The sequence below is a fragment of the Bos indicus x Bos taurus genome, chromosome 11 (genome assembly GCF_003369695.1).
Source record: "Bos indicus x Bos taurus breed Angus x Brahman F1 hybrid chromosome 11, Bos_hybrid_MaternalHap_v2.0, whole genome shotgun sequence".
NCBI classification, from domain to species: Eukaryota; Metazoa; Chordata; class Mammalia; order Artiodactyla; family Bovidae; genus Bos; species Bos indicus x Bos taurus.
Window position 1 is genome coordinate 62,220,747 of NC_040086.1, and position 11,446 is coordinate 62,232,192.

The following is an 11,446-nucleotide window of genomic DNA, read 5'->3' on the forward strand; positions in this document are numbered from 1 at the left end:
ATCTTTTTGCCATGTCCTCACATGATAGAAGGAGAAGGCGATGGCACCCCACTCCAGTACTCTTGCCTGGAAAATCCCATGGATGGAGGAGCCTGGTAGGCTGCAGTCCATGGGGTCACTAAGAGTCAGACACAACTGAGCGACTTCACTTTCACTTTTCACTTTCATGCACTGGAGAAGGAAATGGGGACCCACTCCAGTGTTCTTGCCTGGAGAATCCCAGGGACGGTGGGCTACCGGTCTATGGGGTCGCACAGAGTCGGACACGACTGAAGCGACTTAGCAGCAGCAGCAGCAGCACGTGATAGAAGGAGCGAGAAATCCCTCCAGGGTCATTTACAATGTACTGATCTCACTCAGGAGGGCTCTGCCCTCATGACCTAAATACATCCCAAGGGCCCTACCTCCAAACACTGTCATATTGTGGATGAGGTCTCTACACATGCATTTTGGGCAGGTATAAACATCAGTCTACAGTCCTGTGTGAAATATACACATGCTATCCCTGACTACAAAGAATAAGAATGCTTAAATGTACCTAGTGAGTTTCAACCCTGACGCTCATGTGAAAACAGACAGTAAAGACTGGGAGAGGGAGATGGTCTATGGGAAGTCATGGAATCACGGAGTTAGAAGGGACCTTATAAGGATGAGATGACAGATTTCATCTAGAATGCCAACCATATAGGTGCTGACAGTGCTGTACCAAAAAGGAGTCTAGGGCCATTTGGGGGTTAGCTATTAGTTTTATCTGCCATGGGTTGGTTCCAAAGAGGGCTCTCATAGAGTTCCTGACCTTCCTTGTAAAGAAAAGGAAGCTAAGACATTAAGTGAAATACGTGAGGTACATCCCAAATAAATGGACCAGAACTCTACGTCTCTTGACTCCTGAATTAAGAGATGTTCTTATCCTGAACCATACTGCTTCTCCTTTTGGATACATTTATTAAAAATAGTAAATCATTTTCATGTAGTAGATAATAAAAATCAAACCAATTAAAATTTAACTGGGAATAAACAAGTCCTTGAAATTTACAAGTCCTATGATAAAGACTTAGATGAAAGTGCATTCAAAGATTTAAATGAAGCCCACAACCTCTAAGTTGTATCACTGTGATCCATGAATGATCTCTGACTCAGATTGTTTTCTGACAATTTTACTTCATGGTGAGTGTTTCCATGTGACAATTCTTCTTTAGAATTTAGCCATGATGACTCAGGGCACCTAGGTGCTATGAAGGCGCTTTCAATTTAAGAGGTAGGAGGAGAATGAGGGGGCATATTGAATTGTTAACAGCCTACTCAGCTTGGAAAAGCAGCAAATCCTTTTTGGAAGCCATTTAAAAGACAGCCTCAGGAGGCAAATTCTGGTGAAAGCCTTAAAAAGATTGGTCTTTAAGAGCTCAACTATCTGCAGATAAACCAGTGTGCCATTTCTAAAAGTGATACAATCAAGAAGCTTCAGAAAATGGGATTTACTTTCTGTTGAGGAAATGTCCATGATGAAATTTAAAAAGATCTGGGACCACTGACATCACAGATCTGCTCTCTGCTGATCAGTTTAAGAGTCTACCTCAAAATTCACAGCCTTTCAGTGACCTGACAGGACTAATTCAGAGACTGAATCTTCCTACTTTAAACAAAAATTACAATAAAGCAGTAAGTAAATTTGAAAAGCTTTCAGATACATGAAGTCTGTCTATAGGACGGTGGTTTCTAATTAGCAGCTCGTACTTTATAAAACACACACAATTCACACATTTTCTCATGAATGATAAACTTAACTAGTTTTGTAATTTGGGTGTTTTAGTCCTTTGGTACATTTAAAGTATGGTAGTGAGAGACAATCTGAAGAAAAATCCATTATGTTAACTGTAGTCTAAAATTAAAGAAAATCAGCTTTCAGTGTTTCCAGTACATGCAGTTCATTAAATCTGGTGTAAACCCACAGGAACACTAAGTACCGTGGATAGTATCTGCCAAGAACCAGGAGTACAACTCTAAGGTTCAGAAGAACCACACACCTCCAATTGTTTTCGCTTATCGTTAAAAAGTAAAATTAAACTGAACTGTGCCTTCTGAAGGTTAAGGCAACTGATAGATACCTTGAACACTACAACTAGCAGAAAAATCAGGGCCAGTCACCTTATAATTCACTCTATGGACAGAAGAAGTTATAAAGGACTTCATCACATTACTGATCTTTTTCTCCTTTCCTCTCCACTGTCAGAAAACAGCTCAACGGAAGTCCAGACAGTTTTTCCCCAAGGCTATTTACGATTATTATTACAGTGAAGTTCTTGATTGTTTGACATTTTCAGAAAAGACAACAACATACACCAAAAGCTGAAAACAGCTTTTGAAAATCCAGTAGGCTAGCTGAGGTATAGATTGTGGATGGATGCAGGATTAACTTATGAGGCTGAGTTTATTACTATTTCCTACATTACTCAGTTCAAAAAGTATTCCATCCTATTAGGTCAGTTATCTCTGAGTGCCAGCTGACACAATACACTATCTCTCCACTACAACACACACCATAAAAACGGCAAAAAAAGATAAAAAGCAGCTAACTAGGTAAGACACACAGGAAAAGTACTACACTTGCCATCTGCATGTCACTTCTTTTAGGCCCTGAATTCATTCCGAATCCACTTTCTAAGTATAAAAATGGCAGAAAATAACGTGGAAGAGCAATGGGCTCTACTAAAGCTAGCGAAGGAAGATAAACAGAGCCAGCCAGTGGCAGAGAAGAAGATGAGCGTGAAACAGAGATGAAGTCAGAGGTGGAATATGAGTATTTGCAACGCACAAGGTGAATAGAATAACCTGGAACCTGATGCTGCAACCATCAACAGAGCTTAAGTAATAGACTGAATTTTCATATAATTCTATAAACTATTGTTAATCACCATCATCATTATTCACTCCAAATGAAATATAGGCTTTATCATGGTCATAATGTTCAAGTCAATGTGAAATATAACACGGCCCTTTTGCAAAGCAACTTTTTTCCTTAAAAGAGAAGCTGTATTCTTATTACTACTCTCTACTGCATTTATAAGTTTGAATCTTAGCTCATTAGGTCACAGACACTTAAGTAGATCCAAGTTACTAGGGCTTTCTGGTCATGGTTACTATTTTGTGAGAGATGATTTTTTTCTTTCCTTCTTTCTCCTGCTCTCTCCCTTTTCCCTCTTTCTCTTTCTCCTCCTTCATAAGTTATTTATTCCACAAAAAGTGGAAATGAGAAAACAGCTTCATAATCCTACCACCAAATCAAAAGACTGCCTGTTATTTCAAGTATAGTCACCTCTTAGAATTTCAAAGTCCTTTCCAAAAAACTACCACCACTTTTATTTCACAGGTGAATCAGACAGTTTGTTAAAGACTTCCACAGTTAGTGGAAAGCCCAAAAATTAAACATGGCCTATGTTCCATGCTCAAAGGACAGTGTTTAAAACACATTAAATAATCCAGCCAAGCAGCTTAATCCTAATAGTATGTGCAGTATATGAAGAAAGGATCTGGCTATCTACCTATCTATCCACCAAAAGGACAAAAACTCTTGAGTGAATTAAAGAACTAGATACCTAACAATTTTCTGAAAAATAGGAATCTTGGTTAAAGTATTTCTTATACAGTTATGTATTTATGTGCTTAGTGGTCACTGTTAGTAATCTACTATATAATAAAATTTCATAATTTCTACTTAATTCCATTAATTTCTATGTTTGTTGCTATTGTTCAGTTGCTAAGTCATGTCTGACTCTTTGCGAACCCATGGACTGTAGCACACCGGGTTTCCCTGTCCCTATCTTCTGGAGTTTGCTCAAACTTATATCCATTGAGTTTGGTGATGCTATCTAGCCATCTTATCCTCTGCCACCCTGTTCCCCATTTGCCTTCACTCTTTCCCAGCATGGGGGTCTCTTCCAATGAGTCGGCTCTTCCCATCAGGTGGTCAAAGTATTGGAGCCTCAGCTTCAGCTTCATTCCTTCAGGGTTGATTTCCTTTGGGATTGACTAGTTTGATCTCTTTGCAGAGATCTACGTATCATATTTTTGGTTAAAGAAAATATTGTGCCTTCTTATTATGCATAATTGACTGGAAAAAGGATGTTTTCTTTATTCAGTGTTACTAAAAAGCATTCAAATGTTAAGTTTCTCAGGTTGAAAAACATTCCTATTAAAAAAATGAACTAGTATAAAATTTTTCAAAACTAATAATCTTTACATCTACATTGTCCTATAAGTAGATAACTAAAAAAACTCCTATTGATGGAGTTTTTTTTTTCGGGGAAGGGGAGCTTTCAAACACTTGGAGGATGGGGGGGGGTCTGATTTTTCTGTAATTTTAATACAGATTTAAAAAGAGCTCTTCGTGGGAAATCAGCATGTTCTTAAAACAACTACTAATCTGAGATTTGAAACATGAACCTAAGAAGACCTGAAAGCCAGATTCCTAACACTAAACGCATGCTAGTCTTTCAATTCCAAATGTATGCCATAGCAACAAGAAAGTTATATAGTTTCATTATGATGATAAATGCCATCTCTTCCATTTTGGATCAATGACACAAAACTTATCAGCAATGACTGTTTCAAATACTTAAGTATTAAGAAATATGCATGGTCTTGTGTGTATACGTGTTTTCATGTATGAGACAGAACTTAAATATCCAAATGAGTATAGTCTCTCCCATGTTAGTCATTCTCACAGGTTATATCCTTATTCTAAATGATGCTACAACTGTCTAGGACATTATTAAAACTCCTCTTCAGTCTATGAGTAGATCTGATTTTCAGAAACAATCATGGCCTTCTCAGAGTAGATCTGATATTCACAAATAGCCTGAAGTTATTTCCTATTTTCTTTCTGTTAAAATCCTTTCTGAGTCATATCTGATAAATAAAATGAGATACCATGTAGCTAATACCCCCTTTTTCCTTAAAAACAAGGAGTAAATAGAAAGTAATGAGCTATTTTCATGTGTGGCTCTTAAACTGGTTAGAAGGCAATTTTTTTAAAGTTCCAAAAATATTTGAGTAATGCTAGTATTGTTGATGGAGAAGGAAATGGCAACCCACTCCAGTACTCCAGTACTCTTGCCTAGAGTGTCCTGTGGACGGAGGAGCATGGTGGGCTGCCATCTATGGGGTTGCACAGAGTCAGACACGACTGAAGCAACTTAGCATGCATGCATACTTTGGAGAAGGAAATGGCAACCCACTCCAATATTCTTGCCTGGAGAATCTCAGGGACGGAGGAGCCTGGTGGGCTGCCATCTACAGGGTCGCACAGAGTTGGACATGACTGAAGCGACTTAGCAGCAGCAGCAGCAGTATTGTTGAAATAAGTGCAGAGCTTCCAGGGTGGCTAAAGACTTATTTTAGGTAAGTGTATAAAATAAATATCCTTACTCTAAAGGAAGGATGAACAACCAAGTCCTATACTAGTTGGTCTCCTCTACCCTCCATTTACATTTCTGACTGCTGCTGCTGCTGCTAAGTTGCTTCAGTCGTGCCTGACTCTTTGCCACCCTAAAGCCTATAGCCCACCAGACACTTCTGTCCATGGGATTCTCTAGGCAAGAATATTGAAATGGGTTGCCATGCCCTCCTCCAGGGCATCTCCCTGACCCAGGCACTGAAACCATGTCTCTTAAGTCTCCTGCATTGGCAGGTGGGTTCTTTACCACTAGTGCCACCTGAGAAGCCCCGTATTTCTGACTATCCCCTGCTATTCTCTCTCACTCTAACCCAGACACACTGATTTTCTTGTCATTTCTTGCCTTCCAATCAAACTTCAACCTCAGGGTCACTATAATTGCTCTTCCCTCCACCTGGAATGTCCTGCCCCAAAGTTAGCTCCAAGGCTTTTTGCTCTCAACTCCTTCAGGTTTTTACTCAGATAATTACTACCTCCACACTCCCATCCCATATATCCCCTCTTCTCCCTTTCTGCTTTGTGTGTGTGTGTGTGTGTGTGTGTGTGTAAAACTGTTAATTACAGAAATTTTCAAACATACACAGAAGTAGAAAGTAAGAAATCTCATGTATCCATTATCCAGTTTCAACAACTTTCAATACGTGGCCAATACTGTTTCATCTATGCTCCTCTCCCCTTCCAATTATTTTAAAGTAAAAACTTTGGATATCATATTTTAATTCATAAGTATATATCTCCAAAAGGTAAGGCTCTTGTTTTAAAACTACATTACATGTTCAATACATTATACCCTAAAAACAATTCCTTTTTATTAAATATCCCAATGTCCAAATTTCCCAAATTTTTTATCAATGTCTTTTACAGTTAGTTTGCTCAAAGCAGGATCTAAGGACCATACAATGCATTTGATGGATATGACCCTTGAGTTGCTTTTAAAGTTATATTACCCCTCCCTCTCTGATTTCTTGCTATTTATTTCTTAAAAGAATCCAGGTCATTTGTCATTAAAACACAAAATATTTTACTTATTTTATTGTCTGTGTCCCTACTAAAATGTAAACACCATAAGGCAGAGATTTTAGTTTGTGTGCTATTAGCATTTAGACCAATGCCTGACACATAAAAGGCATCCAAAAAACACTAAATGAATGTTTGGCATTCATGCCAAAAGTGCACAGCAGAAATTGCTAATCACAGCACTCTGCCCTGCTGAGCCTGAACCAGGACTCCATGTTTTCTACATGGCACTCTAGGCAGTACCACCAGGCAATCAGATTTGGTACCCAAGTTGAAATCTACTAGCTATATCCGCCACCTTTAAAGTAAGTAAATTTCTTATTTCCAAAATAGATTCAATGAACCTTGTATTTTGAAATTTAGCTGAAGCTTAGCATAATAAATTACTGACTGTATTTCTTGTCAAGTATGTTTCAATATTTCTTAGCTCATTTTAGACAATTTAGAGGGAAAAGCAAATTGTAGCCAAAAAATTAATAGGAAAAACTGCAGAACATGGTGGGAAACTAAGCGGGGGTACTACATACTTTTAGAAGTAGCAACATCCCTAGAGGTACGTTATAAAATAAAAGATCAGCAATAAACACCTCAAAAAGGAAGGAAGGAAGTAAATTACATGTGTATTCAATTAAAAACTTTTTTTTTAACTACATGGATGGTCATGATTAACTGGGGGATGACAAATGTCAGGATTTTCTCATAGGCACCAGCAACATATTCTATTTTCTGTAAATGGTATTTTGAAGTGTAAAAAAGTATTACGGGGGTGATATAAGGAGTAATTGTAGAACTCTATTTCTCTGAAATGGAGTTTATCGTAGCAAAATATCTAAAACATGTACAACATTCTGAAAAAAATAACCAGGTCTTCTTAGACTCATTTGCAATTCAGTTCTTTTAAAGTACCTGATGAAGCTCTTTCCCTTTGAGTTTATTTCTGAAGAAAGCTATGCTAATTGAAGGGCTTCAATCAGATGTTCATGTTTCAATTAGTTACCTCTATTCAAAATGAAATAAATTCTTTGACTCAAGAAATCTTGTGCTTTCTCTTTATCTTGCAAATTCATTCAGCAAAAACAAAAACTATGTAAGACTTCCTACGTGCAATTATTTTCAACCTCTGGAAGGAACAATTATTAGAATTGCTCTTTTGAGAGAAAATATATATATATATATATATATATATATATATATAAAAGCTAGTGGTACAACCTGAAATTATATCTAGTTCTTTCAGTGTCCAGTATTTCTTGCACTGAGGTTCCTACACATTAGTCTGGGGGAAACTGTTCTCTAACAGAGGTCGAACTCTATCAAAGAAAAACAATAAACCCCCCTTACCATGTGTGTAAAAAAAAAAAACAAAACCTCCCAACAACTCAAATCCCTTGAAGGAATGATTTCTATTTACATTTCCTATGTGATATATTTAGAGAGAATCTGGAAAACAAGGCTAGTGATCTATAAACAGAAAGTGCTAAGTGGAATTCACTGTTTACTGACTTTAGCTAGAATTTTGTCCCTTACATACTGTTGCCGGGAATCTGTATTATTGTACTCTTTAAAAATATCTTCATCGGGTTTCCTTCATTCTACCGATTTTCTTTCTTCTTTCTACTGGCTTTTACATTTTTTTATTCTCCTCAATTAAAAGACACAAATGCAACTTCATGGAACAGCATGATTTTTCCAAAGAAACTTCTAGCACCACCTCTCAGTGCCATCATGTGCTTGTCATTATGTTTTCATATATACAATTACAACAGATGTAACAAAATAATCCATGTAAGTTTTCCTGATTCAATAAATATGAGAAAAGATCTCTACTGATGTGCCATGATTAAGGCATATTATGTGAGAATGTTAGTTTTCAAACTCGTCCAGATTAAAATCTCTTTTTAGCTACAGAAGCTTCTGTCTGTAAACAGTTCTTCACAGAGCATGACTACTACAGTCCTTATCATCTGACCTACTGGACAACCACAATAAGGCATATTCTGAATTCACAGAACTCTTCATATAGAAGTGACATTTTGACAACCTGAAAGGAAGCTGAAACAAAGACGGATGGAAGCACATTTACGCCTCCCCTTGAAACTTGGCTCAGCAGCAGTTAGCATACTAGACTCAGTTCCCTGCCCTGTACTTTTTCAGTCATTTCCTTTAAGGGGTTCCAAAGAAACTAGGAAAACCTGCAATGCCAGGCTTTTGACAGTCAACACTAACTTCTGCCTTTGGACTCCAGTGACTGAGCAGACATTGTGTTAGTAGCTTTCTTAAAGTACAAATAAATGCCTTTGGTAAATCTGGGTTGTAAATGCTGCAGAGAAAGTTCAACTTAACCAACTGTAAGGTCACTTCAATGAAAATATTAAGGAGAGCACAGATTTCTCCCTGCCCCCAAATCTTCCACAAAGAGACAATTCCCAGGATCTCTTTTTCTTTTTTAAAGTCAATAAATACCACTATTATACGACAGCACTTTGGTATTATTAATAAAAATCTAGGTGACAGTTTTCTCTTTCAAAGTCTTAAATTTATTAGATTTAGTATTATAACCACTACACTACATGCATCTTTCCATACACTTAACTGTTCTATTTTCCAACTGTTTGTTTTAAAGTCAAGATCTCTTTCAAGATACTACAGGAAGAGAACAGGTTAGAAGACTGGGGGAAAATATCAAAATAAGAACATCTTTCCCTTTTCTGATGGAATCACCACAATCTAAAATCTAGGGGCAACTATAAAACACAAAATTAAATTGAAAAGAGTTACAGATAAGAAAAAGTCTTGTTACTACAGTTCTGATCATTATTCACCTCAGAAATGATGCTTGATTTAAATTTGCAGTACCTTCTAGTTTGGGTCAACTACCAAAATAAACTTGTCCTCAGAATTATCTTCCTCCACAAGAGGTTGTTGGTGCAAGTGAAAAACATAAGGAATTTGTATGCTGTATTTGTACAAGAAGGACAATGTTTTGAAAGCTATAAATCTGATCACTCTGAGAAAACATTTTCTCTTTGTTAGTTACAAAGAAAACGCCATAAATTGAAACAAGAACTGGAGAAACTGAACCTTCTCCACAATTCAGAAATTTAAATTCACACTACTATGCAAAGTAAATAACAACAAAAACACTAGCCTTTCTGCTCAATTATGAAGGTAACACATACACAATGTAGAAAAAGACAAAGCCAGTTCTTAAACAAAAGATCAGCTGCTATGAAAACAAAATAACATTCTGCAGACTAAGAGAAGTACATCGTCTTTGAACCAAAACAAATAGATGACCTTTTCGTATATTTAAACCTTCAGTTCTTAGCACAACCAGCACCTTGTGGATAAAGCGCTCACTCAATTATCTGATGACTAAACGATGGGAAGGCTGTTGGTGCTATTAAAACCAAGACACATTTCCTTGTGTGCAGTGATTAAAATCTGTGAAGCCTACGTTAAAAAGTCTCTGTCCTCCCACCCCCATCCCTGCTCGTCTGCCTTGTAAGAAACCTACATGTACAAAAAATAAAAGTAGATGGGTGAGGTGAGTTTATGATCACAGTATTTTCCCCACTCCGGGCATTTTTCAATTGACTTTTGAGGTTTTAAAATGCAAATACTATGTAAGAAGAGTTATTGTTTGAACTACCTAACAAGTACCTCGACCTCTTTTAGACTTTAGTTAGCCTGTAAGTAAAAGGAACATCTTTAACTTTTCCACGGGGCACTGGAGAACGAGTTCTTACTTATAAATGCTTTCAGGTCTTCAGACACCAGGTGCGCTGGAGGAGCAAGCGTATCCATCAATTAGAGAGCTCTTCTGAACCTCAGTTTACCCACTTACAGAAACGGGCTTATTAACTTGTTTCGTCGGGGCCCCGGAGGTGTAATTAATTAATGTTTTTAAGTGCTCTGAGATCCAAAGATGAAAGGAAACGCAAGGGACACGCAGAGATGATGACAATAATCATAATAAAAAGAATGACTAACTTGGAAGTCTGTGTTATGTAAGGAAAGGAAAAAGAAGTTATCAGTTTCGCACAAACAAAAGAAAAGCCCATCACCCCTTTTGTTTCCCTTTGGTTTCGGTCTCGCTCCCAGCCCCCGCGGAGCTCCCCTCCGGCAGCTGGCGACCCTGCGCCGGGCGCGGGGCTCGGACTTGGCCACCCTCGCGCCCGCTCCCAGGCAGAGGGGGAGGGCGCGCCGGGCAGGCTCCGGACAAAGGCGCTTCCTCCTGCGAGGGCGCGGGATGCCGGCGCCGCAAACTCCGCTCCCGGCCGCCTCCGGCGCGGGGGCGCGCAAGCGGGCGGGGAGAGCCCGCCGACCGGCCGCCCCGGTAAGCCGCTGAGGAAGTTGCGCGCCTGCCTGGCCCGCACCCCTCGGCGGCCCCGCCACGACCCCTCCTGCGGCCACACTCACCGGACAATTGCTGGTGGCCGGAATCCCAGCACGGCCCCGAGACCCGGAGCGAGGGGGAAGAAGTGTGCGTGCGCGGGCAGCGCGAGCAGACAGCCCGGCGTTCCGCCGCCGCCTTGCTCGCCAGCCGGCCGAGCCCAGCGAGGGGAAGTTGGCCGCGGAGCCGAACGCTGGAGAAGCCGCGGGCGGAGGAATAGCCACGGATCCGCCTTGTGATGCGCTCCGGGAGGGCTCGAGGCAAATCCGAACGCGCGGCGAGGCTGGTGCTGCTGCTGGAGGCGGCGGCGGCGGCGGCGCCCCCCGACGGTTCCACCGCCTCTGGGTCTCTGACCCACGCTCGGAGGGAGGGGAGGGGACTACCGGGAGGGCGGGACTGGAGGGAGGGGACAGGGCAGGGCCACAGCGGGAGGCGGTGCGCCGACGCCGAGCGGTCTCTTGGGAGTTGTAGTTCTCCTCAAGAAAAAAGATGTACATTGTTGTTGAGGACGCGTCTGCGTTCGCTCTGCACTGCGCATGCTCGGAAGGGAGGCTCGGCCCTACTGTTACTATGGTCACCGA

The 11,446-nt window shown here is 40.1% G+C and overlaps 1 protein-coding gene across 1 annotated transcript in view; it reads right to left on the bottom strand.

Moving 5' to 3' along the window:
• The window catches only part of PELI1 (pellino E3 ubiquitin protein ligase 1), a 56,552-nt gene extending 45,336 nt beyond the window's left edge, over window positions 1-11,216 (bottom strand). The window contains exon 1 of the mRNA XM_027555627.1: window positions 10,892-11,216. The gene's annotated coding sequence lies outside the window, so the exon portion shown is untranslated. The remainder of the gene's footprint in view (window positions 1-10,891) is intronic.
• Between the last annotated feature and the right edge of the window lie 230 nt (window positions 11,217-11,446).